Source organism: Somniosus microcephalus, chromosome 27 (assembly GCF_052327205.1).
Source record: "Somniosus microcephalus isolate GS21.2 chromosome 27, FLI_Smic_1.0, whole genome shotgun sequence".
Taxonomy (NCBI): domain Eukaryota; kingdom Metazoa; phylum Chordata; class Chondrichthyes; order Squaliformes; family Somniosidae; genus Somniosus; species Somniosus microcephalus.
The window spans coordinates 33632537-33638536 of NC_141013.1; the positions used below are offsets into that span (position 1 = coordinate 33632537).

At 47.9% G+C, this 6000-nt stretch overlaps 1 protein-coding gene across 3 annotated transcripts in view; it reads right to left on the reverse strand.

Annotated features, from left to right (window-relative positions):
- The window catches only part of LOC147100112 (multiple C2 and transmembrane domain-containing protein 2-like), a 538576-nt gene extending 533744 nt beyond the window's left edge, over nucleotides 1–4832 (reverse strand). The window contains exon 1 of one of the 3 annotated variants that reach the window (XM_085968827.1): nucleotides 4723–4832. The gene's annotated coding sequence lies outside the window, so the exon portion shown is untranslated. Of the gene's footprint in view, nucleotides 1–4136; nucleotides 4553–4593; nucleotides 4672–4722 lie in introns of those variants that run through there. The other 2 variants (XM_085968825.1, XM_085968826.1) reach the window with 2 other exon arrangements.
- Nucleotides 4833–6000: the final 1168 nt, after the last annotated feature.

Sequence of the window (6000 nt, forward strand, 5' to 3'; positions counted from 1 at the left end):
CATATTCAATCCTGGACATGCTGTACCTTATACTTTAGTCACTTGGCTCGTGATCAAGTATTCAGAAACAATCTGCCGATTAACACGGAACGATGACAGGTTTTCACTATGCCTTGTGGTTGGCATATTTTAATGTCTCCTATTCCACATGTCTCACTGGAAAAATCTAACATTAGTTAATGAGTCCTTTTAGTAATGTATTTTTTTAAATTACACATTAATGTCCAATCTATCTGCCAACTGGAACACATTTAACATGCAGTAGAGGCCGACTAGAAACTTGCTGGCGATCAAGTACAAAATATTTCTTGATGAACCTGCAGTAATGAGACCACAACCCAAAACGCTAATGTATTATCAGCTATTCCCAAGAGCTCTCCAAAGTGTCCATTAATCCTGAAAATGCATAGAGCATTTACCGGTAAATAGCCTAACCTTTATCACCAGTGACTGAACGAAGACCAGATCCATCACCCATTTAGCTCCAGCATGCACTAAATGATGATGCTTCCTCCAGGCCGGGATTTGAAGCATTTGCTTTGAACGCAGGCATTAGGACCAGGATTAAACTTCGGTTGGCAAGACTTAAGAGATAATTCAGTGTAAACCGGCAGTGAAAATCAGGGCTGTGGTGTATGTTGCACAATGGTACGTTGAGCGCACCCACTTTTATTTTGGGGGCAAAGGCACTGAACAATAACTTGCATTTATATAGCATCTTTAACGTTGTAAAACATCCCAAGGTGCTTCACAGGAGTGCTATCAGGCACTGAGCCACACAAGGAGATATTAGGACAGATAGCCAAAAGCTTGATCAACGAGGTAGGTTTTATACGAGGGTTATACATGTCGTGGTACAATTTCCGAAGGGCTCCTTTGCTCTCCAGCCAAAACTTCGGCAGAAAACCTGGTGGAACAGTTTAAATGGCTGTTTACACCATTTCCCCATGGTTTCCATCCATCTCCCGTCGAAGTTACTGGCGTTTTGCTTAGTCCTCGTCAACATATCCTCTACATACGGACACACACGGCAGGACTCACAGCAAACAGTCTATTTTTGCAGCAAAGTCTACTTACTCAGCAAATAGTCTATATATACAGCGCACTACAGCAGTCTACAGAGTCTATTTCAAAAGAGTCTCTGTCAACTACAGCAAAAAGAACTCAAGACTGAAACTACAGCAACGTCTCCCGATAAAAGCAGGGTAATTTTTCCAACAAAATGCAGTGAGCGGAGGATAGTTAAATACAAATTATGTGCGTATAATCAATCCTAGTCATTTACAGATGATCCACTTCCACGGAATCGGGGCACATCTCCAGCCTGACAGGACCTCCTGTGCCCCTGATCCCAGCAAATCTTGCAGCCTTGTTGGGGGGAGGGGGTGGGGGGGGGGGAAATAGAGCGATAGAGATCAGAGAGATAAACCTTATGCTATAGCCTGTGCTTAGAGTTGCCAACACTCGAGGATTGCCCTGGAGTCTCCAGGAATTAAAGAATCATCTCCAGGACACAGCTGCCAACAACACGAAGGGGTAATAAAAAAAAAAATTGTGCGCGTTTTACAAAAATTCTCTGATCCCTTTTGTTCATTAGTTATAAAAAATATTGGAGATGGGGAAAAAAGGCATTTGACCGGGCGGGACGGTTAGAGGCAGGAGGTCATGTGATGAAGCCTCCAGAAATATGACCAGCTAGAGTTGGCGACCGATACGGTCCGGTGCTAGCGCACTCTCCCTGCTTCGGGCGGCCCGCTATCGCCGCTCACTCCCGCAACCGGAGCGAAGTGTTCGGCGAGTCGGGCGGAGGCAGCACAGCGCAATGAGCAGCAGCAGCAGCCACGATGACCCGCTAGAGCACGTCGGCCGGCAACTCCTCGGCGGCAAGGCATTCCGACTGGGAGGAGGGGAGCCGAGCATGGCGGCCAGAGGCCGGACCGTGAGCAGGAGAAGCAGGCCCTGGGTCGTCGGACCGTGGAGCCGGCGACGGTGAGGAGGAGGCCGCGGCGACCGGAGCATTTACATCCCGACGATATGTTCGGCGAGTCGGGTGGAGGCAGCGTAGCGCAATGAGCAGCAGCAGCTGCCACAACGACCCGCTACAGCACGTCGGCCGGCAGCTCCCTGGCAGGAAGCTCGCAGTCCGACTGGGAGGAGGGGAGCCGGGCATGGTGGCCAGAGGTCGGATCGTGAGCGGGAGAAGCAGGCCATCACATGTGGAGCCGGCAATACTGAGGAGGAGGCCGCAGTGACGAGGAGGACGGAGCGGCTGAGGGACATCGTGCTCCCACTGCCACTGGATGCCATTGAATTGACTTTCTGAACACGGCGCTGTAAGAATAGCTGACGTGTCCCTACGGGGAGTAAGCATTCCATTGTACTAGTTACATATGGCAAATAAAATTGAATTGAATTGAATTGAATTGAAGCGGTGCACTGTGATCCATTGCACGGGAACCCGGCCTTTAAAACTTTTAATTCCCCACTTATGGCAATACCACAGGAGACCAGACAAGTCTAAATTAACAGTGTCTATTGATGCCACGGTGTCAGCTAATGAGTTGGAGGAGGAGCGGGTCTTACGGCAGGACTCACAGCAAACAGTCTATTTTTGCAGCAACGGCTATTTACTCAGCAAATACAGTCTATTTATACAGCGCACTACAGCAAACAGTCTACAGTGTCTATTTAAAAAGAGTCTCTATGAACTACAGCAAACAGAACTCATGACCGAAACTACAGCAACATCTCCTGATAAAAGAAGGGTAATTTTTCCAACAAAATGCAGTGAGCGGAGGATAGTTATATACAAATTATGTGTGTATAATCAATCCCAGTCACTTACAGCAGTGCGGTCTCTAGGCGTGATTGATGGGGAAATTACCCAATCATCTCCATTCTGGCCGGGAATAGCTATATACACATGCAACCATAAATTAACCTGAAACCCCCTTCTAGACCAAATAGGCAAAGATCTCTAACCGTGACACCTTAAAGAATCATACAGCACAGGAGACCATTCAGCCCATCGTGCCTGTGCCGGCTCTTTGAAAAAGCGAGCCAATTAGTCCCACCCCACTGCTCTTCCCCCCACCCCGCCGTCGCCATAGCCCTGCAAAACCTTCCTTTTCAAGTATGCATCCAGTAGAGAAGGTATTTCCACTTGTGGGGGGAGACCAAAGCTAGGGGTCATAAATATAAAATAGCTACCAATAAATCCGATAGAGAATTTATTAGAAACTTCTTTACCCAGAGAGTGGTTAGAATGTGGAACTTGTTACCACAAGCAGTAGTTGAGGCGACGAGCATGGATGTATTTAAGGGGAAGCTAGATAAACACATGAGATGAAAGGAATAGAAGAATATGCTGATAGGGTGAGATGAAGAGAGGCGGGAGGAGGCTCGTGTGGAGCATAAACACCGGCACAGACAGTTGGGTCGAATGGCCGGTTTCTGTGCTGCACATTCTACATAATTCCATTTTGAAAGTTACTATTGAATCTGCTTCCACCATCCTTTCAGTCAGCACATAACTCAGGGCGTTAAAAAAAAATTAAAATTCTCCTCATCTCCCCTCTGGATCTTTTGCATCTTAAATCTGTGAGCTCTGGATACCGACCAACTCGCCACTTGGAATGCCTTACATAAACAGTGTATACCCACAGAAGTGAATCAGATGCTGGGTCCAGAAACGCAAGGCAAATCATACAAGGCTGCCAACTTCTGATAAAGATCGAAAGGCTTTGTGGCAATTATAGTAATGAAGAGCTATTCTTGCATTATACGATTATAGTATAAATGATTCATTTGGAGAGCAAAACTAGAAATTACTGTTGGTGACATCACCAGGAAATTACTTAATGCTTTTCACATGATATTCATATTTTACAAAAAAGGTATAAAATAAATGGGATAGCGCCCATATGATAACAGCAGAGAGAGACGTAGCAGACTAATACTGGCAACGCTCATTTGCAAACTCTAAACAGTACATAGTGTAACAAGAACAGGTATTATTTAGCAACAGATTACCAGAGCACACATGATTCACGGTTACAATTTTCAGACCAGTTTTAGTGCGGTTAATAATCTCGCAAAGGAAGTGGTATATGCAGATCAGAGAATAAATCCTGTACCTGTAGTGAGGAGAGCCAGCCCTGTGCCAGCCTGAAGCAGGGCAAGGGGACACGTTCAGTGCCTGGTGTAGGTACCCAACTGCTCTGTGCTGTTCTCCACTATTCCACAAACAGCCGCCTAGACCGAGTGGGGAAGACAGTTCTGCATCCTTGCACTCAATCGGGGGCGGATTAAACAGGCAGGAATTTCAAATTTGCAACAACAACAAAAATGGCAAAGGCTGAATCAACCCAAAGGTGACTGTCCATTAAAATTAAAGTTCAGCAAAAGTCCAAAACAAAAAGACCCAGGTAACTCGACTGACCAACTTCAAGGGCTGTTTATTTTTTTAATTTTTTGCAGCTGGTTGATTTGAAAGGAGGTTTAAATCCAGCATTTTTGAGGGGGGGGTTTAAAGCAGCTGCTCGATTCGCAGATGGAATTGAAATGTAACAACAGGAAACCATGCGCGCTCACCTGTCACCATCTCGCTGTGTCCAGGGTGGCTCCAACCTGTGCCCCTCTCGGCTGATCCAGCAGCGCAGCTCAGCTCCTCTCTCACACACTCTCACACACACTTCCTCATCCACGCTTCTTGCAACATACCTTTTAAAGGGGAGGTCCTCGCTCAGCCCTCGCCTCCGCCGATTAAAAAAAAATACTGCAGCGGTGCCAGTCGCCAGGAGGGTGCAATGTCTGCAATCTCTTTCCCTGTGTGTGTGTGTCAGTCTGAAGCGTGGACCTCCACACACTGCCTTTAAATGTTGCCCCGCCCACAGACATAGTTCCCAGAAAAAATGATGCATTTTTACATCAGATCTGATGCATTCTGATTCCTTGCACTTCACAATCGATAGATTTTTTAATCTCAGTGTATTTCATGGGGAAGTAAATGATATTTGGCTTCACCCATATTTAACAGACCATTATTTTTGCAAAAAAACTACCTGAACAAGTGCCCTCCCCCCCCCACTTGTATAAAGGTATTGGTGCCCCCCCCGCTGTTCACAAAGACACCCCTCCCCCACAGACTCACTCTCTCCCTCCCCCATTCACAGACTCGCTCTCCCCCTCCCCCATTCACAGACTCACTCTCCCCCTCCCCCATTCACAGACTCACTCTCCCCCTCCCCTGTTGTGTATGTGCCTTTAAGAGAAGAACTGATTCTATACTGCAGTACCGGCAGTGACCACCCCTGTATATAAAGCCATAGCAGGCTTCTGTATTTCAGTCTTGAATTACTCTCTGTTCAGTAAATACCTGTTTTATTGTTCTCCTGCAGTCTGAGTATTATTGATCCTCGGACACTACACTGGCGACGGGCAGGTTTGAACTCACCTGCAGTACTGCATCACCTCACGGGGATCTTTTCCCTGAAGAGAAGCTTCTTGGAGGTCGAAGTCAGAACGGCGGGCGTCGACCGTGGGCAACCGCCCAGGGATCCATCGGAGAGTTGCAGGGGAGGCTGTGGAGAGCTGGGCCTGGCTCCCCAGTCGAGGTGTTCCAGCAAGTCGTGCTGGTAGCAGGTAGTGCGCTGACCCTTCCGGACTGCGACGGGCTCGGGCTCGATCGAGCGGCTCTGCAAAGGGGCCGTGCAGCATCGTCGGGAGGAAGAGAGAGAGAGAGAGAGGGTGGAGCGCACAGGGCGCAGTCGGTGCTCAAGAACAGGGCAGCGTGGAGAGGATAGAACACGGGGAAGGAAAAGTGAGACGCGCCGAAGCCGCGGGTCACCGCCATTACCCTGTAGAACGCTAGGAGCAGCGTGGCAGCAAGGGGAAGAAGGAAAAGCGCGGGAGGCGCCATTTTTTTACATTGGGGAAGAAGAAAAAGCGCGGGAGGCGCCATTTTAAATCACCCAAGATGCCGAAGAGTGGCAGTATCAC